The following is a 26,772-nucleotide window of genomic DNA, read 5'->3' as shown; positions in this document are numbered from 1 at the left end:
AAGACAAATATCAAATGATATTGCTTATATGTGAATTCTAAGAAAAATGATACAAATGAACTTTTTTTACAGAACAGTCAGACTACAGTTTAGAAAATAAGCTTATTTTCCAAAGGGAAAAGGTGGTGGGGAGGGATAAATTAGGAATTTGGGATTGACAAACATATGCTAGTAACATTTAAAATATATAAGCAACAAGGATCTGCTGTATAGCACAGGGAACTTTGCTCAATATTCTGTAACAACCCATATGGGGAAAGAATTTGAAGAATAGATGCATGCATTCATTGGATCAAAGCAAGGGAATTGGAGAAAGCAAGGGAGTTCCAGAAAACATCTTCTTCTGCTTCACTGACTACACAAAAGCCCTGTGTGGACCACAACAAACTGTGGGAAATTCTTAAAGAGGTGGGAATACCAAACCACCTTACCTGTCCCCTGAGAAACCTGTACATGGGTCAAGAAGCAACAGTTAGAACCAGACATGGCACAATGGACTTGTCCAAAATTGGGAAATGAGTACAAGACTTTATTTTGCCACCCTGCTGATTATACTTATATGCAGAGTACATCAGGTGAAATGCCATGCTGGATGAATCACATGCTAGAATCAATATTGCCAGGAGAAATATCAACAACTTCAGATAAGCAGATGATACCACTCTAATGGCAGAAAGTGTAGAGGAACTAAAGAGCCTCTTGATAAAGGTGAAAAAGGAGAGCAAACAATCTGTATTAAAATTCAACATTCAAAAAATTAAGATCATGGCATTTGGTGCCATCACTTCATGGCAAGTAGAAGAGGAAAAGGTGGAAGCTGTGACAGATTTTATTTTCTTTGGCTCCAAAGTCACTGCGGACAGTGACTACAGTCATGAAATTAAAAGACACTTGTTCCTTGGAAGGAAAGTTATGACAAACCTAGACAATGTATTAAAAAGCAGAGACATCATGTTGCCGACAGAGGTCCCTACAGTTAAAGCTGTGGTTTTTCCAGTGGTCATGTAAAGATATGAGAGTTGAACCATAAAGAAGGCTGAGTGCTGAAGAATCAATGCACCCAGTTGTGGTGCTGGAGAAGACTCTTGAGAGTCCCTTGGACAGCAAGGAGATCAAAGCAGTCAATCTTAAAGGAAATCAACCCTGAATATTCATTGGAAGGACTGATGCTGAAGCTGAAATTCCAATACTTTGGCTACATGATGCGAGGAGCTGATTCATTGGAAAAGGCCCTGATGCTGATAAGGATTGTAGACAAAAGGAAAAGGGGCCAGCAGAGGATGAGATGGTTAGATAGCATCACCAACTCAATGAACGGGAATCTGAGCAAACTCCAAGAGGTAGTGAAGGACAGGGGAGCCTGGTGTGATGCAGTTTATGGGGTCACAAAGAGATGGACACAACTTAGCAACTGAACAACAAAGACACATTCATATGTACAACTGAACCACTTTACTGTGCACCTGAAACTAATGCAACATTGTTAATCAACTATACTCCAATGTAAAACAAAAACTTAAATAAAAAGAAAAAATAAATAAATAAAATGAATGAGGAGAAGGGGACAGACAGCAGAGTGAAGGGATTTTAAAAAATGAAATGTTAACCCCAAACTTAGCCATTTCACTAGGCTATTATGAGGTTAGGATGAAGTGCTTTTTGCAAAAGTGGTTTTTTTTTTTTTTCTGTTATTAAAAGTTAAACATAATGCAATTTACATCATTATAATAAAAAAGCTACACAGGAATTTATGTCATAAAAGTGTACTGAGTCCACATATGCCAGCCACTGGGGCTAAGAATTTAGAGGTGAACAAGAAATAAGACACACTCTCAGAATTTTGAGAACTTCCAGTTAGAAGAAGAGTTTTCAGACTACAAGTTTAGGCTTTGTATCAGTTTATTTTGCAAATTTACAAATATAATAATCACTCCAAACTCTAAAGTAAAAGTGAAGTGAAAGAATCACTCTAAAGCTCAGTCATGTCCAACTCTGCAACCCAACGGACTGTAGCCTGCCAGGCTTCTCTGTCCATGGAATTCTCCGGGCAAGAATTATGGAGTGGGTAGACATTCCTTTCCCAGGGGATCTTCCCAACTCAGGAACCAAACTCTAAAGAGATAATAAGAAAAATAATTACCAAATGGTAAAAATGAAAGCAAAACAGCTCTAATGCTTGGCACCATATTTGCAAAATTTTGGTTACTGAGTGAACTTCTGTGGTAAAATTCCTTATTTTTTGGAACATGATATTTTTGAAAGCCTTTAAAAAAAGCTCTATTTTACTTTTAATATGCCAATATCTTCCTTCATATGGAAAATCTCCCATTTATTTCTTTTCAAAATCTGGACTTACTTGCTCCAAAGTTTCCTATCTAGACTCACTGAAGTATAAGCTATATTTCAAGCATAAACATTGTACATGAGTGACAAAAGCAATAAAAATAGACTTTCTAAATTATAAGGAATGCCTCTAGAGTTTATTTTATACTTCACTCACTAAAATACATGACCACAATGCAGATTGATCAATAAACAGTGTTCAAGGTAAGTCAGGTGATGGAAATTAATATATACACTAATATCTTTGTATGTTACGGGAGTAGAAAGCCTACTCATAAACATCATGGTAGGAAGGAAATAACCATTTTTCTACATTATAACAAAGCAAGACAAAAAGTAGTTCTCAGCTAACTTTGTTCTATAACACTTAAAACCTAAAAATTGAGCATATAAGATATAAAAGACTGGAAGCAGAGAATCAAAAGCAACACAAGTTATTTCATATGATCTAATCCTTTATTGTGTCCAGCTCTATAAGTGGATCAATTCTCCTGGATCATTATAACACTTAAATGTGACCCAATTCACAAATGGTTAAAAAGAACCATAAGTCTTCGACAAACACAAACAGAAAAAGCAGTGAGATGAATTTCAATGCATTTATTTAGAAACTGTGCTATAATTCATAAACTTGGAATGCCATAGTTTGACAGTACAAGAGAAATTGCTTAAATGTTGATTGTATCAAAATGTTGGTAACTCTTCCCCCAGAGGCTGAAGAGTAAACTGCAATGTTGTGATTTTGCCCATTGTCCAGAAAAGTTGAATATAAATGTAAGGAAAATCAACACAGGTTTTTTGAAATGCATCATAAGATACTAGTGAGGAGCATTTAAAACTCTGAAAGTCAAAAAATTCCACAAGATGGCTTTGGGAATATAATAGTCAGAGTTTGCTCAAACTCACATCCATTGAAAAAGAGCATTCATGGTCAGAGCTGTATCCAGCTCAAGGCATATAGTTAGACCCACAGTCACAGCCATATTCTGAGCATTAACTACAGCGTGGTCCTGGGTTGCTTCTGAATCCATATTATAGCCACTGCCAAGGCCACATTCATAGCATCCCACACCCATGAGTTCTTTTCATGTCAAGAATGTATGATGTCAGAAGATAAAGTTTCAGTTGGTTGTAAAGAAAGCTTGATGTCATTCAGAGCTCTAAGACCTATAGGTACAGCCTCTGCCAGGAATTAGTGGGCCATGTCTCGTACAGACTCTACCTTCTCACTCAATGCATCCATTTGTATAGCAACCTCTCATTATTTTGTGATGTCTTTAAAAAAGACTTTGTCACCGCAGTTAAGGAAGTTTTCAGGTCACCTCCTGTTATCATGGGTTTCCCCCATATAAATCTTCAGTCCAAAATAATACGTTCTTTTATTAGGAAATGTACCACTCAGATTTTATTATGCATAATAAGCATTGTGACACCTTCTGTTAATGGTAAGTTCCCATGTGAGCACACATCCATGTGAAAGCTACTACAGCAAATTCCTTTGTCTCTTTCATCATCCTGGTATTTAACCAAAAACCATAAACTCAACTTCTTCCTCACTGCAATTTAACACATCAGATTAGGCAAGAAGTCACATTCCCATTAATGCATAAAGCCACAGGGACAGAATTATGTCTGTGTCCACCTGCTGTCAATTCAGAAAACAGATGGCCAAAAAGGTACATGAAAAGATGCTCAACATCTCTAATTATTAGAAAGATGGAAAATTTAAAACTACAATAAGTTATCACCTAAGATTGGTCAGAATGGCCATCATTCAAAAATCTATACACAATAAATGCTGGAAGGCTGTGGAGAAAAGGGAACTCCCACTGTTGGTGGGGATGTAAATTGGTGTAGTCACTATGGAGAACAGTGTGACGATTCCTTAAGAAACTAAAAATAGAACTGCCATATGATCCAGCAACCCCATTCCTAGCCATATATTCAGAAAAAAAAAAAAAAAACGTAATTCAAACAGGTGTATCCACCCAAATGTTTGCTGCAGCACTATTTACAACAACCAAGACCTAGAAGCAACCTATGTGTCCATCGACAGAAAAATGGATAAAGAAGTGGCATATCCATACAATGGAATACTACCCAGCCATTAAAAAGAATGAAATAATGTCATTTGCAGCAACATGGAAGGACCTAGAGATTATCATACCGAGTCAGAGAAAGAAACATATCATATGATATTACCTATATGTAGAATCTAAAAGAAAATTATATAAATGAGCTTATTTGCTATACAAAAACAGACTCACAGACTTTGAAAACAAACTTATGATTACCAAAGGGAAAAGGAGCGGGGAGAGGGATAAATTAGTATCTTAGGATTGACATGTACACACTTCTGCATATAAAATAGATAAACAACAAAGACTTACTATAGAGCCCAAGGAACTCTTCTCAATATTCTATAATAACCTATATGGGGAAGGAATCTGAAAAAGAAAAGATACACGTGTATGTAAAAAAAAAAAATGTACAGTAGTGATTAGGTCATGTATGCCATTAAATCCATAGAATTAATGAGGAGAGTCATCAACACTTGCATCAAAAATTATGCTGCAAAAGCAAATAATTTGTTTTTTTCCTCTGTAATATCTCATTTGCCTAACTTATTAGTTGTTAATATTGTTTTGATAGTTTATCCATCTTTCATGTAATTGTTTTATATATTTCTATTACTCAAAATTTATGCCTATGGTAAAGCTAGTAAAAAATGTTCCACACTTTCCAATGTATTCTCCAAATCCTGCCTTTCATTCTGTTTCTCTTTTTCCATTGTCAAACACCATTCATCTGTTGGCGTTTGGCCCAAACACTGCCATACCCAAATGAAGAAATAATATGATAGTGTGGTTGGCAAAGAATCTGCCTGCAATGCGGGAGACCTGGGTTCGATCCCTGGGTTGAAAAGATCCCCTGAAGAAGGTAATGGCTACCCACGCCAGTGCTCTGGCCTGGAGAACATAATCATAAAGCATTTTAAATGTGTTTTTAAACTAAGCAACCATATAATCATGCTGCAGTCACACAGAAAAGCTGATGGAACCATGAATCTAATTCATTGGTATAATTATTAATATCATCACACTTTATTCTCAAGGGTATTCCAGCTTGGATAACAAATTGTACCAGTGTCCTTTTATCATTGTCTTGAGGGTCTGTCTGTTTAGGTTCAAATCCAAGCTTTGCTATTTAGCATTTGTGTAAATTTGGACAAGTGTAACCTCTCTATTTCTCAATTGTTTCATCTGTAAGTTAGTGTTAAGGATTAAGTGAGTTAATATATGTATAGTATTGAGAACAGTGTCTGGAAATAGCAATTATATTTTTGAGTGTTAGCTATGGTTATTATTCCATATATTAAAATCAAATAACATTCACATAGAGAGAGAAGAGTAACATATCTTTGTGGTCTATGGCACTTCAGAAGTAAAACAATTATAATGTTGAAAAAGCAACTAAAACAGTACTGTTTGATTATACACAGCATTAAGGGCAGAGAATGCTAATAGGGACCTTTGGGACTATGAAACTTTTAGAAGAAAATAGTTATTAGCTTTGCTACATCTTACCTGAGGCAAAATGAATGTTAACACTCCATAGAAATGTTAACAGTTGGGCTTGAATATTAGTTTTAGTTTAACAATCATGGAATACAAATAAGATGCCTTTAGAAAATTCTGGGCATGAAGCATATGTAAATAAGTGACTATTAATATGAATAAAGTAGTTTTTAATTAAATTCTTTACGTATTGTCTTATTTTTGAAAGATAAAATAAAACATTTAAAGAATCTTTTCCCCAGGATTTTAAAGCTATTGTGGAAAGTAAGAAATAAAATGAATTAATTTTCCCTCAAGTGTTTCATTTACAAAATGGCTTAATATGCTACCTACAAATGTTTCTAAAAATCTGAAAATTGAAAATATTTTTTCAGAAGGCATGTGGCAAGTTTTCAATAAATTTGTCTTTTCTATTAGCATTTATACCATTTTTGCTTTTTATAAATATGACAGAAATAAGCCATCAATATATGATATACTTGAGTAACTATTTGTAAAAGCAACAGAAGATTTGAAATAATCAATCCATACTTTTTCCCTTCAGAAACAACATGCAGATCAAAGGTGATTAACCTGGATTGGCTGCCAAGCCATGGTGATGGAATATATTATACTCAATTTGCCCAATAAGAATTGTGTCCATGACCTCCAGATAATTGAGAGAGTCATATACAAGAATCACTAATTGGATCAGATGCACTTTTACACCCAATTTTATTCCAAAGTTCTGAGTTTTCCCCAGAAGAGAATTCAATTCTACTAGGAAATTTAGAAAAATCCAACGAGTCACAATCAGAAAGTCCAGAAACTTCTTAAAAACTCCTAAGTTGATTTGAAGGTAGAGTGTGAAGAATGAATTCAGTGGAAAGACTTGTATTTCCAGTTATCATATAAAAGATTAAGAAAGATCTTCCCTCCCATAACAACCAGAAAATCTTTAACAAAAGAAAATCACACCCCTCCACAGGGTTAACAAAGAGCAGTAGATGCATGAAGCCCTTGTTGAACTGAATTCAAGAGAGAAATGAGCCTGACAGATGAGCAGGAAGCCTTAGGGAGCTTTTATTCCTAAAGGCAAGTTCCTGCACTATATGTAGGCAGACCAGACCTAGGGAGAGACCTTGAAGATATCCTTTGTGTATTTCAAATATGAAAGAGAAGCCAGCTCCCTGATTTCACCTCAACTCTATGAAGCAGCATGTGTTCTGATTTCCAGCAGGAGGATGAAGGTTCAAACCAGCCTAACACCTCAGAACACGAACTGATTAGCCACAAATGAGGAAAACATGTTCCAACTCAAGCATCCAACTCATGAACGTCATGATCTCTTTTATTCAAAGCCCATATAACCTTCTTATAATCCGCATCTGACATCACCATGATAGTTTGCTCTGGAGTCTGTAACTGACAACATATAAAAGGTAATAGGAGCCAGATAGAGCATTACAGTCCCCGAAATGAAAGGAGATTTGCCTTAATAGAAACTCAACTGCCATCTTCTGCGTCAGCCATGAGTGGCATGTTGGAACACAGCACTCCAACCCCAATCGCACCTTATCTTAACACTCAACACCAAGGGCAGACACAGGCTGATAATTGCTGTCTTTCCAGAAAGACAAATAATAACAGCATCTTATATCTTACAGTGTTTTCCATTTACAAAGTGCTTTTGAGACAGGTTGGGACCTGAGACCTGGGACATTTTGCTGCAGTGCTTGCATCTGGACAAATGTCTCCTCAAGCAACGAAATGCAAAGAAACTATAAGGGACTAAGTCAGTCACTCAGTTGGGTTGACTCTGCAACACCATGGACTGTAGCCCTCCAGGCTCCCCTGTCCACAGAATTTTCCAGGTAAGAATACTGGAATGGGTTGCCATTTACTCCTACGGGTGATCTTCCTGAACCAGGGATCAAACTTGCATCTCTTGCATCTCCTGAATTGGCAGGTAGATTTTTACCACTGCGCCACCTGGGAAGCCCAAAAAGGAACTGACTGCATGTACAATTGAGGCAAATTATGGGCAATAAGATACAAAAAGGCCAAAAAAAAAAAAAAAAAACTGCCACTTCTGAAGAGCTGGGAGTATAACCAAGTTGTTGGGAGCAAAGGAAGGTACTGCACAAGTCTGCTACACAAGACACCACCAAAGGGGTGGGCAAACCACCTAAGCCACCCCTCTGGCCTGAAATCTTGACCCACTCTTACCCTCACCCCATATAAGGAACTAGCTTACCCCACCCTGGAGGAGAGAGCCAGGGAATCTGTTACTTATTTCCACTCCCCCACTTATTTCCACTCCCCCACTGCCTTGCCTGAATTTCTTAGATGACCTGTTATCAATTTCTATTTACTAAAGACAGCCAAGAACCCTGGTCAGTAACACTTTCATGATTTAATTTTATACAGTGATTAAAATTTATGAATTGTTTGTTACAGAAAAGAAAACTAAGGTTTGGAGACATTACACTATTTGCAGATGGTCAAACAAACAGTAGACAAAGGGGAAAATTGTCCCCAGTTTCCTTGTTCTAATGGGATTCCCTGGTGGCTCAGAGGAAAGAGTCCGCTTGCAATGAGAGAGACGTGGGTTTGATCCCTGAGTCGGGAAGATCCCTTGGAGAAGGAAATGGCATCCTACCCCAGTATCCTTGGCTGGAAAATCCCATGGACAGAGGAGCCTGTAAAGCTACAGTTCATGGGGTCGCAAAGAGTTGGACACGACTGAGCAACTTCACTCACTCTCCTTGTTCTAAATATAAGTTTATCTCTATAGTGACACAAGACCATATTCTTTCAAATGCTTAGTATCATTGAAATAGCATACTGGATCATATAATCAAAATCTGGGTTCTAGTTTTTCATTACTACTGTTTGATAAGCAGGTGCATTACATGAGCTAAAGTATCCATTCATTTGTGCAGTAAATGTTAATTGAATATTTTTTCATGTGGTAAGTCTTGGAAATGCAAAATTATCCCTGTCCTCAAAGATCATACATGAATAAACATCTAAATAGGCAAATCCAAGGTAATATGACAAGGAGAACACAGAGATGGGTAGTAGGTTAACCCAGAGTGTTCTGAGACTCTCTGAAAGGCTAAATAAAATACCATAAGGCAAAGAATCAAGAAAAATATTCAAGGGAGAAAGAAAAGGTATACGAGGGTAGAGAATAGAGAGAATTGCAATGCATTTAGGATGAAGCTGGATTTTGACACAGAGCACTTGGAATTCTCTCTTTGGAACTCTTCCCTTTCCTGCCTACATTCACTTCCTTTGTGATCTCATCCAATCTCATGGCTTTAAATACTTATCTATGTTTCTGACAACTACCAAATTTAAAAGTCTGACCAGATATCTTCCTGGATTATTTTGCCCAGTTGCTTAATCAGTATCTCCACTTGGGTATCTGATGAGCATCACAAACATAAAAAGTCCAAAACTGACCTCTTGATCTTGCCCCACAGACCCACTCCTCTCACAGTTTATTTTATCTCAGTTTAAGACTGTCGTATCTTTCTTGTCACTCAGCCTAGATTTTGGAATCATGCCTAACACTTCATTTACACCTCACCATCCAATCATTCAGCAAAATTGGTAAATTTTACCTTTGAACTATACCTTCATTTCTATTGCTATCACCAAAAGCTAACTGCGATAGCCAGTAGCCTTCTGATTGGTCTCCCTGCTCCCAGACTTCCCTGTCCCTACGGGTTAACAGGATATTATCAGCATAGCAACCAGAGAGTTCTGGTTAAAATATGTCAGTATGTGCCTCTCCTCTGCCCCAAACCATGCAATGGACTCCCATCTTAGAATAAAAACTAAAACCCCTATTTTAGGCTCTCTGACCTCGTTTCCCACTACCCATTCACCAACTTAACTTCTCCCAGCTAAATTCCAACTGTTTCTTCTTCAACACACTCATCAAAGTCCAGGCTTTGCACTCACTGTTCACTCTCCTCAAATGTTTTTCCCACATAAACATGACTCACATTTTGTCTTCCTTTAAGATTTTCTGGAATGCCATCTTCTCAGGGAGACCTTCACTGACCACCTCGCTTAAAATTTCTGCTCTCCTCCCTTGTACTCTATCTCATTACCTTTCTTGTTTTTCTCCAAAGCCCTTTTCACCATCTGATATGTTTTTCACTTATTTATTGTAAATCCCCCCAATGCTAAAATGTAAGCTCTACCACTGCTGTTATTTACACCTAGAATAATAATTAGTAGAGAGGTTTCCAAAACCGATATGTTGAATGAATGATTAGTGGGTGAATGAAGCATAGGGCAAAGTTTCATAAAGGATGAAACTTGAAATATAAGGCTTATCTACAAAAATGAAGTTAACTACCTGTAGACTGATACTTTCTGATTTGTCAAGGACAATTCCACTGGTTCTAGTTTTAGTATGAATAGGCTTTGTCTTAGTCTGTCCTGGCTGCTATAACAAAATACAGACTGGGTAGGCTATAAACAATAGAAATTTATTTCTCAACTTCTGGAGGCTGGAAGTATGAGATCATGGTGCCAGCAGGGTCAGATGAGGGTTCTCTTCCCTGTCACAGACTTCTCCTTTATATCTTCATGTGGTGGAGGGGACTAGGGAGATCTCTTGGACATGTTCTATGAGAACACCAATCCTAGTCATAAGCATTCAACCTCCAACTTCCTAATATTATCACTTTGAGCATTTATTAGGATTTCAACATATGAATATGAGAGGATACAATCATTCAGAGCATAGCAGCCTCCTTCAAGCTGTCCAAAATATTCCAGTTTGCATGATAAATTATACTGATACCCTACTTATATGGCAGGCATGCTAGGAAATTTGGATTTTTTTCCTCATAGGCAGTTGGAAGCTATCAGAGGTAAATGGCAAAAGCTAACCAGTAAGTGACATAAGCAAGCATGTGTTATAAAAAGATATTTTGATACCAACAAAATGAATGAAACTGAATGGAGGATGGAAGATTTGGAATATATGAGGAAGCCAATAAAAGCCTTCCAAGTCTGAGATTGTCCAAACTCTGTGAGGGGCTGTGAAGAGTCTGATAAAGTGAAATTTTGAGATAGAGATCTGTCATCAGGATTTGGGGGTTTATTGCATTATGGAGATAACAGGTCAAGGCCAGTTGAGTGATTTTTAGCCTGGGGAATGGTGACAATCAGGAAGCTATTCACTGAAGCAGTGGATGCAGAAGGATGATCAAAATTGAGTGGGAAAACATTAAACTCAGCTGAGCTATAACTTTGAGACATATCTGTGTACTTCTAAAAGATAGTTTCTTTCCTTGTTGCTCAGCTGGGAAAGAATTCCCCTGCAATGAGGGAGATCTGCCTTCAATCCCATGGTTGGAAAGATCCCCTGGAGAAGAGAAACAGTACCCACTTCAGTATTCTAGCTTAGAGAATTCCATGGACTCTATAGTCCATTTTTTTTTCTTGGGGATGGTGTTGATCTTTGTCTCCTGTAAAATGTCACAAACCTTCATCCATAGTTCACCAGGCACTCTATCAGATCTAATCCCTTGAATCTATTTGTCACTTCCACTGCACAATCAAAAGGAATTTTATTGAGGTCATACCTGAATGGTCTACTGGTTTTCCCTACTTTTGTCAATTTAAATCTGAATTTGGCAATAAGAAGTTCATGATCTGGGCCACAGTCAGCTCCCCATCTCTTTTTTGCCAACTGTATAGAGCTTCTCCATCTTTGGCTGCAAAGAATATAATCAATCTGATTTCAGTGTTGACCATCTGGTGATGTTCATGTGTAGAGTCTTCTCCTGTGTTGTTGGAAGAGGGTATTTGCTATGACCAGTGCATTCTCTTGGCGAAATTCTATTAGCCTTTTCCCTGCTTCATTCCGTACCCCAAGGCAAAATTTGCCTGTTACTCCAGGTATTTCATGACGTCCTACTTTTGCATTCCAGTCCCCTATAATGAAAAGGACATCTTTTTCGTGCGTTAGTTCTACAAGGCCTTGTAAGTCTTCATAGAACTGTTCAACTTCAGCTTCTTCAGCATTACTGGTCGAGGCATAGACTTGGGTTACTGATATTGAATGGTTTGCCTTGGAAACAAACAGAGTTCATTCTGTCATTTTTGAGACTGCATCCGAGTACTGCATTTCAGACTCTTTTGTTGACTATGATGGCTACTCTATTTCTTCTAAGGGATTCTTGCCTATAGTAGTAGACATAATGGTCATCTGAGTTAAAAATCACCCATTTCGGTCCATTTTAGATCGCTGATTCCTAAAATGTTGATGTTCACTGTTGCCATCTCCTGCCAAAGTTTGACCACTTTCACTTTGCCTTGACTCGTGGACCTAATATGTCTGAGGAGGCTTTACAAATACCTGAGAAAAGAAAAGAACCAAAAGGCAAAGGAGAAAAGGAAAGATATTCCTACTTGAATGCAGAGTTCCAAAGAATAGCAAGGAAAGATGAGAGAGCCTTCCTCAGTGATCAGTGCAAAGAAATAGAGGAAAACAACAGAATGGGAAAGACTAGAGATCTCTTCAAGAAAATTAGTGATACCAAGGGAAGTTTTTATGCAAAGATGGGCACAATAAAGGGCAGAAATGGTATGGACCTAACAAAAGCAGAAGACATTAAGAAGAGATGGCAAGAATACAGAGAAGAACTGGACAAAAAAGGTCTTCATGACCCAGATAACCACGATGGAGTGATCACTCACCTAGAGCCAGACATCCTGGAATGTGAAGTCAAGTGAGCCTTAGAAAGCATCACTACAAACAAAGCTAGTGGAGATGATGGAATTCCAGTTGAGCTATTTCAAATCCTAAAAGATGATGCTGTGAAAATGCTACACTCGATATGCCAACAAATTTGGAAAACTCAGCAATGGCCCCAGGAATAGAAAAGGCCAGTTTTTATTCAAATCCCAAAGAGAAGCATGCCAAGGAATGTTCAAACTACTGCACAATTGCACTCATCTCACACACTAGCAAAGTAATGTGCAAAATCCTCCAAGTCAGGCTTCAATAGTACGTGAAACATGAACTTCCAGATGTTCAAACTGGATTTAGAAAAGGCAGAGGAACCAGAGATCAAATTGCCAACATCCCCTGGATCAAATAAAAAGCAAGAGAGTTCCAGAAAAACATCTACTTCTGCTTTATTGACTATGCCAAAGCCTTTGACTGTGTGGATCACAACAAACCGTGGAAAATTCTGACAGAGATGGAAATACCAGACCTTACCTACCTCCTGAGAAATCTGTATGCAGGTCAAGAAGCAACAGTTAGAACTGAACATGGAACAACAGACTGGTTCTAAATCAGGAACAGAGTACGTCAAGGCTGTATATTGTCACCATGCTTATTTAACTTATATGCAGAGTACATCATGTGAAGTGCCAGGCTGATGAAGCACAAGCTGGAATCAAGAATGCCAGGAGAAATATCAGTAACCTCAGATATGCAGATGACACCACCTTTATAGCAGAAAGTGAAGAAGAACTAAAGAGCCTTTTGATGAAAGTGAAAGAGGAGAGGGAAAAAGTTGGCTTGAAACTTAACATTCAGAAAACTAAGATCATGGCATCTGGTCCCATCACTTCATGGCTAATAGATGGGGAAACAATGAAAACAGTGAGATACTTTATTTTGGGGGGCTCCAAAATCACTGCAGATGGTGACTGCAGCCATGAAATTAAAAGACACTTGCTCCTTGAATGAAATGCTATGACCAAACTAGACAGAATATTTAAAAAGCAGAGACATTACTTTGCCAACAAATGTCCGTCTAATCAAGGCTATGGTTTTTCCAGTAGTCATGTATGGGTGTGAGAGTTGGATTATAAAGAAAGCTGAGCACCAAAGAATTGATGCTTTTGAACTGTGGTGTTGGAGAAGAATCTTGGGGATCCCTTGGACCTCAAGGAGATCCAACCAGTCCATCCTAAAGGAAATCAATCCTGAGTATTCATTGAAAGTATTGATGCTGAAGCTGAAACTCCAATACTTTGGCCACCCAATGAGAATAACTATCTCATTGGAAAAGACCCTGATTTTGGGAAAGATTGAAGGCAGGAGTAAAAGGGGACAACAGACAATGAGATGGTTGGATGGCATCACCTACTCAATGGACATGAATTTGAGCAAGCTCCAGGAGTTGGTGATGGACAGGGAAGCCTGGCATGCTGCAGTCCATGGAGCCGCAAAGAGTCATACATGACTGAGCAACTAAACTGAACTGAACTGAACTGTATAGTCCATGGGGTCACAAACAGTGGGACACCACTGTGTGACTTTCACTTTCAGCAAATAAAGAAGCAAAGAAATCTGGATATACTGAAGAATTTTAAGGCCAGAAGGTACAAATTTAAGTGTTCAAGTGCATTTGGGAACTTAATATATCTTGGTCTATGTGTTATTGCATATTTTGAGTGATATAATTGATGAGGAAAAATTTTCCATATTTACTTGCAATAAATCACTCATATCTTCAAGGGAAAGGTTCAAATACCACAGATGTTAGTTATGCATTTTCTTAAACATTTATCCAGACTCATATTTTTTATAAGTTTCCAAAAACTATTCCACACTGCAAATTCATTTTTTATGAAGACACAAATCTTGATGACACTTATTTATCCCCTTTTAGCTCAATTATTCATCCTTAACATGTTTATATTCAGTTTGAATTCATCTAATGGATATACAGGAAAATCTACCATAAAAAAATTTACTCAGTAGCAATCCTCAGCGTTCACTTATAAGCTTAGTATTTGAAGTGCACTTCAAAGACACATTTTGACCAAAGCCAAATGGCCATGATTAAAATCAAGTTTCAACTGAAGCTGAGGTCAATGTGATCTATCACTAATACAGAATATAATTCCTCTTCATAGAAGTAAATCTAAGTTTTTTAAAGTATTATTATCACATTATTAAAAATTATATGGACAAAGGGTAAGGTTTGGTAATTTAGTTAGTTAGGCATGCCATGTCACAAAGGCCACATAGAGAAGCACTAGGGTCAGTCAGGAGGTAAATGAAGAGGTAAAAATGTGGATAAGTGACTTTCTTATAGTAACAGGGAGGCAGGGTAAACAGGCTTAGGAATGGCTAGTGTGAATAATCTCTGGGGCCTTGGGACTATCCCTAGTTATCTGGTATGTGGTCCTAGGGTGGTTTGAGGAGGTGGTTAGTAGCCTAGAGTGTGAAAGCCAGAGAGCAGAATTGGTTGGGTTGAGGGTTCTGAATTCATTGATTTGCACTGAAAATGTAATAAGTTCATGATGATTTGTTTGTTTTCTCAAGAGACTGGCTAAACCTGGGAGGAGGAGTCCCTCCAGGGTCAGCAAGACCCAGTTATCAAAGCATCAGAATACAGAAAATAAAGGACTTGGATAACACATTTACATATACTTGTTGCTTCATTCCATAACCTGAGGGAAAGCTTTTCCTTCAACATTGGATGGTAATGGAGAAGTATTGTTAACTTTCAAGGCAAATGATTTATGAATTATCTATACCTCAGATTTCATTGCATGGACACTAAGCTTAGCATCTCCTCTAGAACAGAACAATGGGAAACAGATATGAGGAGAGACATACCTACATGAGTTTGAGGCAGCAGATTCTTTGGTGGCAGATTCCAGCAGTAGATAAACCATCTGCAAGTAGCCAGATGTCCTGCTAAATTGGTATAATCTGGACTTCCCTGGTGGCTCAGCTAGTAAAGAATCTGCCTGCAATGCAAGAGACCTGGGTTTGATCCCTGAGTTGGGAAGATCCCGCTGGAGAAGGGAACAGCTACCCACTCCAATATTCTGGCCTAGAAAACTCCGGGGACTGTATAGTCCATGGGGTCACAAAGAGTTGGACATGACTGTGCTATATTGGTGTAATCTGACAAGTGAAATTTTGATGCTTCTTCAAGCATCATTTAACATAATAAATGCTATTACTTTTTGTTTGGAACATCTTATATAAGCACATGACAAAAAAGTTCCAAAATTCTGTGTGTCATATAGTTTGTCCTTAGCTAAACAATAATCATTTAATTAGCTTGCTATCTCATGAATTATAGACAGTATTTCTGTTTCTCTACCATGTGCTGTATTTATGCCCTGAACATAAAACTAAAGGGTGAGAACAAAGATCATGATATATGTAATTACTAAATCACTTAGAGCCTTCATCATGTTTTTCCTACCATCACTGGCAATTGTAATCACTTTCTTTTAGTGGTTTTCCTTTCTCTAAATATATTTTTCCACCAGATTCTCAATGTTGTTCACTGTGTGAGTTGCAGAGATTTCTCAGCCAAAGAGTAAAACAGAATCACGATGAGTTTCATTATTAACACAAACATATTATCAACCTAAGAAAGATTTTTTTCATTGCTTCATCATGTTCATATATCTAGTATACAAGATACAGAATAACACATTTAATTACATCATTAATCCTTTGGGAAACAGAGAACTTACTTCAGAAAAAGAAAACCTAAGTTAAAGTTAAATATTTTCTAGAAGAAATTATGTGCCTTAGAGTCATACCTTGGGGAAATCTCAAAAATCTTTAAAAAAAAAAAAAAAAAGCCTGAGTCTGTAGCACTAATTTCAGCCTAAAAGTCTGTGGTTTTCATTTCAACATACATTTTCCATAGACTCAAAATCATAAGGCAGTGTCTTTCTTTCTTAAGCATTTCTCTAAGGCTTTTGCCTTGAATCTTTATAGTGGAAGTCAAATACCTATTCCTCTCAAAAAGCATCCAGAGAAGGTAATAGGGAAGAACAATTCTGACTCCATATTGTGTCTGTTTCCTTCACTTCAACTTTTGTATTCTATTGCTTTGCTACAAGTTAAAAATGTTGCCTGTAGCCTGAAGTATACAGGATGGCCCACTCTCAAGACTCTGACCTTTAAAGGCATTAACACTTTTGCATCAATATAAAGATGAAAAAGGAGACGCGGATTTGATCCCTGTTTGGAAAGATCCCCTGGAGAAGGAAATGGCAACCCACTCCAATATTCTTGCCTGGGAAATCCCATGGACAGAGGAGCCTGGCGGGCTACAGTCCAGGAGATCCCAAGAGTCAGACAGAACTGAGCAATTAAACTACCACTATCAAAGATGAAACAGTTGCAGAAGAAAGAATCACATTTGCCTTGTTTACAGAGACATCCTGACCTGACCTGCATGAACAGCTACAAACACAAAGGATTTTCATGCCAAGAAGTTAACAACAACCAACCATACCCCCTCCCCCTTTTAGTATAAAAGAAATCCAAATTCTAAAATCAAGAATGATGGTTCTTTGGGACTACAGTCAACCATCTCCTCAGTCTACTGGCTTTCTGAACAAAGTCTCTATTCCTTGTCCCAACAACTAGTCTCAATTTACTGGCCTGCCAGGCAGCAAGCCATAGGAGCTTATACTCTGTAACAATAGTAAATGGCTTCACTCACTTTTCAGAATGTGCAAATGTTTCAGTAGAATACCTCTGTGCTATAGGAATCATATTAATCTTAACAGTAGCTGGTCCCTGAGTTGATGAAAAGTTCAAGTAGAGACCTCAAGACCCTGCTCTAGAAAATTTTTTGAAAATGCAACCTATTCTACCCTTTGATTTGTCCCCATAACAGCAAAGCAACATAAACAAAGCTTACCTACTCAACAGGTTCTAGACTGGACATTGTATCCTACAGAAATCCCATTCTAGCTCCAGAATTCTACTTTTCTATTTGTTCTTCTATTATGTTGAGAAGTACAGTGTGCTAATATATTCACAAAGAGTCATCAAAGCGCCAGTACAATCAATAAAATATTCCGAATTGCTGTGCAAACACAAGGTAAGCAGTTGTGCCATCAAGAGTTTAAGTTTAGAAAGTAAATAGAAATAACTATACAGACATCAATAAATTTAGTAAAACGGAAAAGTTTTCCTTTCAAGGCAAAATTAGAGCCAGTAGTATTGTCTAACATGATGTTCACTAAAAACATTTTATAGCTTATAGTAATGACGGAAACCAGGCACATTTGTGTAGGGACTATAAAAGGAAGGCTATAACTACATAAAGGATTGCAAGAATTAAATAAGCCTTAAAGACAATATTTGTAAAAGGCTTACAAGAAACTATGTGTCTAAATGTGATCCTCTTCCACACTATCACTGACACTTCTTTGCTCTCTTGCCCAATTCTGCCTTTTGCCAGCAGTCAATGAAAAATATTTTTCACTGTTCACTTCTCATGGAGTAGTGTTAACCTCTGTATCATGTCGCCCTGAGTGTTGGCTTCACCATTTTATTGATTGACAAAACAATCGGTTTTGTCAGCTGATGGTTTTGCTCAACCAGTCAGTTTACAAGAAAAGTCGCTGTTGTTTTATCACCTGTTCTTCACATCCTCTACTGTTTTCAGTTTCCTTTAGTTGGGCTGTGTTATGGCTCATAAGTAGTGGCAAGAATTTCCTAACAAAGAAATAGGAGTTTTTAAAAGATTGAGTGTTTAAATATACAGCATTTAAAAGAACATAAGTATATTAATAAAGGTAACATTCTGGAAGAAAATCAGAGGAAAACCATTCCCAAACCTAACACTAACCCTAACCTGGTAGTAAAATTTATCTTAAAAATTATTTCCAAAACTGTACCTATGAAAAGAATCCTAAAAACTTTCACAGAGGGGAGGAGGAAAGCATTCACGTAAAGGACTAGAGATTAGAATGATGTTAGGTATCTCAAAAGCAAAATTGTAAGCCAGAAGAAAATAAAGCAATTTTTTTAACAAGATGACAAATTTTCTAAAATTTTTCTAGCTGAGAAAGCCAGTCAATCTATAAATTAACTGTCAGTGTAAAATAAACATACTTTCATAAATGTAGAATCTCACAAAGTTTACATAAAGACACACTAACTCAGGAAAGTTTTCTCCAAAATCTGATTGGACACAGTAAGGAATAAGGAATTTACTTTCATTGCAATGACCTGTCATTGGAGGATAACATATATCTTGAATCCTAAAAATTTTATGACCTTTGATTTCATATCTTGGTTCTACTTGGAGTCTAAAACAAGGAAATAATCATAGATGGGAATAGTGATTATTACTGATATTCATTAAAACACTATTTCAAGTGAGGGGTGTTTGAAAACACCCCAAATTGTGTAAAACTGTGATTAAACAATTAAATATGCTGTACTTTGCAGAGAAATATGAAGCAGTCATTTTAAAATTATGTTTTCAATTTTTTAATTTTATAGAAGAGTATTTAAAATATCACACTACTAAAAGTATAAAAAATTACTTTCAGTCACTAGGAATAAGACATTAGTCACTACTGATTAATGAATAATATTCATGATTTTTCTTACTTTATTTTCCATACTGTTTGCAATGAGCAATTATTCACAGAAAAGACATAATTTTTAAAAAATTTTCTACAAAAGTAAATAACAACCCATATTCTTTTAATCTTTTCCTATGGAGCTCAATTTCTCTTCCTTTACTTCTAATATAGAGAAATGTCTAGTTATTTCTAAGCAATGCTTTCTAATGCTTTTCTCTTCCTCCACTTCCTACATTCTTAATAAAATTCATATGATAAAAATGGAACCAGTGTTCTAATACTGGTCTGGACAGAGCCATATAGCGGAAGGATTAATTATCACCTCCTATGTGTCATACTTCCAGTAATTCATATTTGTCTCAGGTTCTTTTTTAATTATACACTACATTGCTGATTCATTCCTAGCGTATGGCTTGTTTGGTTTCTGCAATGCTTTCCTGATCCAGGATTGCTCCATCCTTTGCCTGGCACTGACTTGCACTTATTTCTCCCAGGCCAACCTTCATTCTTGCTGATCACCATTTGGGTCACCTTTGAAATCTACTCCTAACCTTCAAGGTTGGAGAATGCCACTCAAATTAGCGACACTAGGAAAATGGGATGAACATATCAAAGTCTTTATCTAGATCAGTGTTTCTAAAAGGTGATTCTGACACTAATCATCTTGTGCCCATTAAACATGCAGATAAATAGGGTCTGTGCCAGACCCTAAGCCAAAAACTGTGGAGGCAGAATGGCAAACTGTGCATCCTTTAACAGCTTGGCAATAGTTTATAATGCATACTCAGATTTAAAAATCATGAAATCTAGGTTATTATAAAATGAATTTCACATATTTTTGTATCCACCATGGCTGATAAGACATTTTAAAAAGCTGCCTGGTTCTCTCTCCCCACATTTCCTCTCTTTCAATCAACCTGGAGATCCAGGCGTACCCCAAATTCTGGATGGATTGTGTTCTTAGCTTACTGCTAACCAAAACAGATTCAAGAAGCTTACCAAATCCCATATAGGAACTTCCTAAAGAATCATTTCATTTGTATGTCTTTGTCAAAAAGACAATGCATGGTTGTGGAGAACAGACCAATGGTCGTCAAGAATCAGAGGAGAGAGTATGACTAAAATATGGACAGCATGAGAGAGTTTTTTGGGTGATGGAATATTTCTATATCTTGATTTTTCTGATAATTACACAGACATATTCCAGTTTTAAAACTTGTACATGACTTTACTATGTGTTGATTTCTAAACGTTTTTAATCTGGCTTGATAGAAGATTTTCTTACATATATAAAATACTCCATTTGTTTTGATGATCTTGATTATACACTTGAATAATGTTAAATTTTTCAGAGAGCCTTACATCTATTACATCATTTTGCTGCCTATACAAATGCATTATCCTGGATTAGCTTTTATGTTGCTACATAGGCTTACATTGGAAGAGATTACAAGAAATAGACATTAGAAACTCATTATAATGTTAATATTAGAAGTGTTCTTAAAATGATATATAATAATAACAGTAACATCTTTTAGAAAAAGCATTAACAGTTAATTCAGTGTACAGCTGAATTATGCATGAATGCACAGTTAGGGACCCAGGAGGATGTGGATATTACACAGGGGACTGTCATTTTGGTCAAGTTTAATCTAATGCAGTAAATTCTGCCATTTCTCTTCCATGTCCATTTTGTCAAGTTTGGTGGTTCAGGAATAAACCAGAATGTGAACTACAACTTACTGTAAAGAAAATTCACCTTTCTTGACCTTTTATATTTAAAGGGGTTTAAAATGTATTTTTCATCTTCTTTCATGCAGTCTGTTGAGAATACTCAAGAGAATAACCTTTTCTTAGCTTGCTGTGTGAGACATATACCACTGTAACATCACTGGGATTTATTTTAATTCACAACTTTGTCCTTTTATTAGCAATGGTTTAACCATTGAATTCATACCATGGATTCAAGAAAGTAGCCATACAAACCAAAATCAAACTTAAAATAGAATATAATGGACATAGAAGGGATGTAAATTTTAAGATTTCTTCTGTACACTAGTTGTTCTAGTTGGCATTGTCAACATTGAGAAGACAACAGGAAACTGGAGAGTTTTCTTAAAAAGTCAAAACCTTATTGAGACACTTAACACATTGGAGATTAAAGAGGTTATGGCTAATTTTAATCCCCAGATTTGTCATTCAAGACTATAATATGAACAAAAGAATGAAAGAAGAGTCCATATACATTCACCATGCACCACTTACTTTTGTCTTAAATCAATATCCCTCCAATAGATAGAATGCTTATAGTAGCAAAATATTACCTTCACTGCAAAATGCAGAAGGAAAGTATATCCACAAAGAATGAATCAACAGAACACAACAAAATTGAAAAGCCACACTTATAGGCTAAATTAAGTATATTTATTAGAATAGGGAAATCAATGAAAAATTCAACCGGAATTTAGGGGGAACATGAAAATCAAGTATACTGCACTAGGGCATTGGAAATCTAAGGGACGGTACTCTATCAAGAGAAATTAAGGCTTCAGTTAAAGTTCAGTTCACAAAGTTTATGATCACCCTACTCTGCACAGTTCAATACATAGAGAATCTGAAGTCCACGTTTTATACTCTGGAAAGCTTTCAGTACAATATTGCTTCAAGTTTGGTTCTGAGGGACACAGATTATTGTACAGTTCATGTGGTTAGAAGTTGATTAATAGAGGTCAAATGTCCAGTATCTTCTGTAGTCAAATGGGCGGAAGCCACCATATCCATATCCGAAGCCGTAGCCCACTGGGGAATAGGTGCTACCATATCCGTAGCCAACACTGTAGCCCAGAGGGTATCGCCAACTGCCCCAGTAGGAACCTGGGTAGATGCCCTCATTGAAGAAGCCACAGGACATGTTTGTTAAGAGATGAGTGTTCAGTGGCAAAGACCACGTTTCCTGGGGATGATTTGCTCCATCTGTCCAAGCCTTTTATACACTGCCACTAAGGGGTGTGGCAACAAATACCCACCCTTGTTCCTAGGCTTCTTCATTACTCTTTAAAATTGTTTGAAGATGACTGACTACCTAGTGTTCCTTGAGTTAATTTAGACCTTATAATGGGGAATCCACTGAAGAGTCATCAAAGTCTTTGGTAAAAGCAGATTCCCAATTTAACCTTCATAACTGAGGCTTCCAAACAACCAGAAATATTCTTACTATATTACCTAACATGGTCTGTGAGATTTCAGGCATTTTCTGACCACAAAAGGGACTATTAATGCTGTCTAAACTCTGTGACTAAATATACCAGAGATTGTCCTCCCAAGAAACTTCTGATGTATGATTAAGCCCTTTACAGATGTTTTCAAAACTAAGGCAAATCTCTAGTAATCATATCTCATGAGATATAGACATTTTTATTTCTCATTGAGAATCTATTCCACAATTTAACTGAAATTATTTTATGTTCAATGATCACTTGATATTTATCAATGATGAGGAAACATATTTTTATGTTTATAAGTAATCAGTTTTTTAGAATAGCCACTACATTCAACTAAACTTTTAATGAATTTTCAATGTCTTCACTGTTCCTCCTTTGTTAAGGAATAATAAACCATGTTTAAGCTCTAAGTTTATTAAAAAATAGCCTTGATGCTAACCAATATCTACTATACATGAGAAAATAAGTAATTGGAAGAACAGAGTACTTCACAGGGTCAACCAATTGAGATAAATTACAAATGTAGTTTCCCTCATGTTTCTCGCAATAATCCACCCTCAGGAAACATGACTTTGCATGATTAACTATCAGCTTGTACTGAGAATGAGAAGAATAAATCATAAATGTGGCATTTAAAAAAAAAGAAATGTAACATTAGCCTTTCAACAGAAATTTAAAGAATTTCTGAACCTGCTTTCCACCTTACATACATTTAAATCATTAAACCAACAGGTTTTCACTTATTTCTTCCTTAGGATATGATCAATATTGTCAGAAAAATACCCATTAAGCTGAATGAAATAAGAAAAAACTAGATTACTGTATCAAAGTACAAATTTAATAAAACAATAGAAATTCTTTCAAAGGATACTTTGAAAATTAAAAATTCAAAAATGTTTTAAAAGTTGTTCAGGACACATTTTAAAGATGATAGTTCAGTTCAGTTGCTCAGTCATGTCTGACTCTTTGCGACCCTGTGAACCGCAGCACATCAGGCCTCCCTGTCCATCACCAACTCCCGGAGTCCACCCAAACTCATATTCATTGAGTCAGTGATGCCATCCAACCATCTCATCCTCTGTCATCCCCTTCTCCTCCTGCCCCCAATCCCTCCCAGCATCAGGGTCTTTTCAAATGAGTCAGCTCTTCACATCAGGTGGCCAAAGTATTGGAGTTCCAGCTTCAACATCAGTCCTTCCAATGAACACCCAGGATGGATCTCCTTTAGGATGGACTGATTGGATGCATCCAGTCGGTTGGATCCAGATGCCATCCAAAGATGATAAAGCCAACTTTATTCAAGGAGAGCTACTACAGTGTAGTCATACAGGTTTTGTAATAGTATAGAGAGATTGGGCTCAACTTCGAATACAAGAAAATGTGGGAAATGTGCTCCTTTTACCCAAGGAGCAAGGGAGAATCAGTGGATGGAAAATTACTAACAGAAAATATTAAGGCTAAAAGGAGAGAGGGCTGATTTCAGGCTAAACCGATCTAACAGGATTCTTACTGAAATCAGTTCCAGAGAGATCAGACAGGGAGATGGCAGAAGATGAGAAATCAGATTATGTGTTGAAGGTGATCAGACACTGAGGTTGGGAGAGTGGGAGGAAGGGTTCTGGTTTAGTTAAATTAGCAGATTTCTTGCTAAAATTGGTTAATGCAGAGACAAACACAGAAAACCAAAAGTCAGAGCCTCGCTGAGAATAAAGTTCAGTGAAGCCTGATTAGAGTGTGATCAAGGAGAAAATCTTTGTCAGATAATGAGCCTCTTTCCCTGCCCTTTACTTCCTTCTTCACTGGCCTCCTACCTCTAGGCTGTGCAGTTTTGCATAGATCACTCACCTCTTCATTTAAGGCAGAACATTGAATCAGTTTTTATATTTATAAAGAATTGTGCTGGAAAAATACCCTATAACTGATATCTCTAAAATTCTAAGAGACACAGTTGAATGAATGTCACTGAGAATGCTGGGGGATATGAAATTGCTGCATGACATCATTGCTTCATCCTATCAGTAGATCCTGACTACATGGCATCCACAGCCCACTCCTTCATCTCAGGAATATGTTTCTGGGCTCATAATCACCACACTCATGAAATCTCTTGTGACTGTCAAAAAACAAGCAAACTAAATAGTGCTATTTTCAGATTTGAACAAGAGACTTTCAAAGAATCTCATTGCCATGATTAGGGATTCTTTATTTTAATTTGAAAATAACATCTTGTCTTTTCATCCATGTGACATTTATCTAGGACTCAATATAAGCCCAATGCTGTGCTTTATTTTGGGGACACAGTGGTGAGCAAGACAGATAATAGCCCTTTATAGAGCACACAGTACTATAGAATGCAATTAGAGTCGACTCTTGTTAGTGGGAGGCAGGCAGCAAGGGTTCAGCATCAAACACAACCAGATTAGAAATCCAGTTCTGCCCCTCTCCGGGTTTGAAACCATGAGAACATCATTGAACTGTTTGAATTCCAGCTTCCTCTTGTACAAAATGAGGATAACAGAATCTAGAACAAAACCAAAGCCATGGGGTTGTAAAGAAGAGTAATGTATTACGAGCCTAGGAATAAATTAAATATTACTTCTTTTGCCTAATCATTTTTATGATTGAAATGAATGAAAACTCATATTATGCTCAAGAAGATGACCTCATCTAAAATCTCAACCTCACTTTAGAAGATTTAGTGTGGTAGGAGAGCAATGGGATAAAAACATGCTTACCAAACGTTTAGTTCAAAAGTTATTGTGCTCTTCTAGGATGCACTAGGGAGCTGGTGGCTCAGTGGCAAAGAACCTGCCTGCCAATGCAGAAAATGCAAGAGACGTAAGTTTGATCCCTGGGTCAGGACAATCCCCTGGAGAAGGAAATGGCAACCCACTTCAATTTTCTTGCCTGGGAAATCCCATGGACAGAGGAGCCTGGCAGGCTACAGTCCACGGGTCATCAAGTATCAGACACAGCTGAGCAACTGAGCACAGGATGTACACAGGGTTGGCTGGGTGGTTGGATTTAAGTAAAACTCACTTGCACGGTTGCCATCGTAAAGCCATGAGTTGAACATGTCCACTGGGCAGCAACTATCACATTTTGGATGGCTCCTTTGACTACAGGAGAAACGAGGGAAATCAAAAATCAGAGCCATGTAAGCATGAAACTTTTCCGTGTTCTGCTTTGCTTCCTGTGTCTGAAGTTTTGGACAAAAGAGTGAGCAAAATCTTCTTTGTTTTGTTTTGTTTTCATTTATTTTTATTAGCTGGAGGCTAATTACTTTACAATATTGTAGTGGTTTTTGCCATACATTGACATGAATCAGCCATGGATTTACATGTGTTCCCCATCCCGTTGTGTTCCCCATCCCGATCCCCCCTCCTGCCTCCCTCTCTACCCATCCCTCTGGGTCTTCCCAGTGCACCAGCCCTGAGCACTTGTCTCATGCATCCAACCTGGGCTGGTGATCTGTTTCACCCTTGATAGTATACTTGTTTCAATGCTGTTCTCTCAGATCATCCCACCCTCTCCTTCTCCCACAGAGTCCCAAAGTCTGTTCTGTACATCTGTGTCTCTTTTTCTGTTTTGCATAAAGGGTTATCATTACCATCTTTTTAAATTCCATATATATGTGTTAGTATACTGTATTGGTCTTTATCTTTCTGGCTTACTTCACTCTGTATAATGGGCTCCAGTTTCATCCATCTCATTAGAACTGACTCAAATGAATTCTTTTTAATGGCTGAATAATATTCCATTGTGTATATGTACCATAGCTTCCTTATTCATTCATCTGCTGATGGGCATCTAGGTTGCTTCCATGTCCTGGCTATTATAAACAGTGCTGTGATGAACATTGTGGTGCACGTGTCTCTTTCAGATCTGGTTTCCTTGGTGTGTATGCCCAGAAGTGGGATTGCTGGGTCATATGGCAGTTCTATTTCTAGTTTTTTAAGAAATCTCCACACTGTTCTCCATAGTGGCTGTACTAGTTTGCATTTCCACCAACAGTGTAAGAGGGTTCCCTTTTCTCCACACCCTCTCCAGCATTTATTGCTTGTAGACTTTTGGATAGCAGTCATCCTGACTGACATGTAATGGTACCTAGTTGTGGTTTTTTTTTTTTTTTTTTTTTTTTTTTTTTTTAATTTTTTTTTTTTAATTTTTTTATTAGTTGGAGGCTAATTACTTCACAACATTTCAGTGGGTTTTGTCATACATTGATATGAATCAGCCATAGATTTACACTTATTCCCCATCCCGATCCCCCCTCCCATCTCCCTCTC

The sequence above is a fragment of the Cervus elaphus genome, chromosome 31 (assembly GCF_910594005.1).
Source record: "Cervus elaphus chromosome 31, mCerEla1.1, whole genome shotgun sequence".
Taxonomy (NCBI): domain Eukaryota; kingdom Metazoa; phylum Chordata; class Mammalia; order Artiodactyla; family Cervidae; genus Cervus; species Cervus elaphus.
This window is presented reverse-complemented; position numbering follows the sequence as displayed.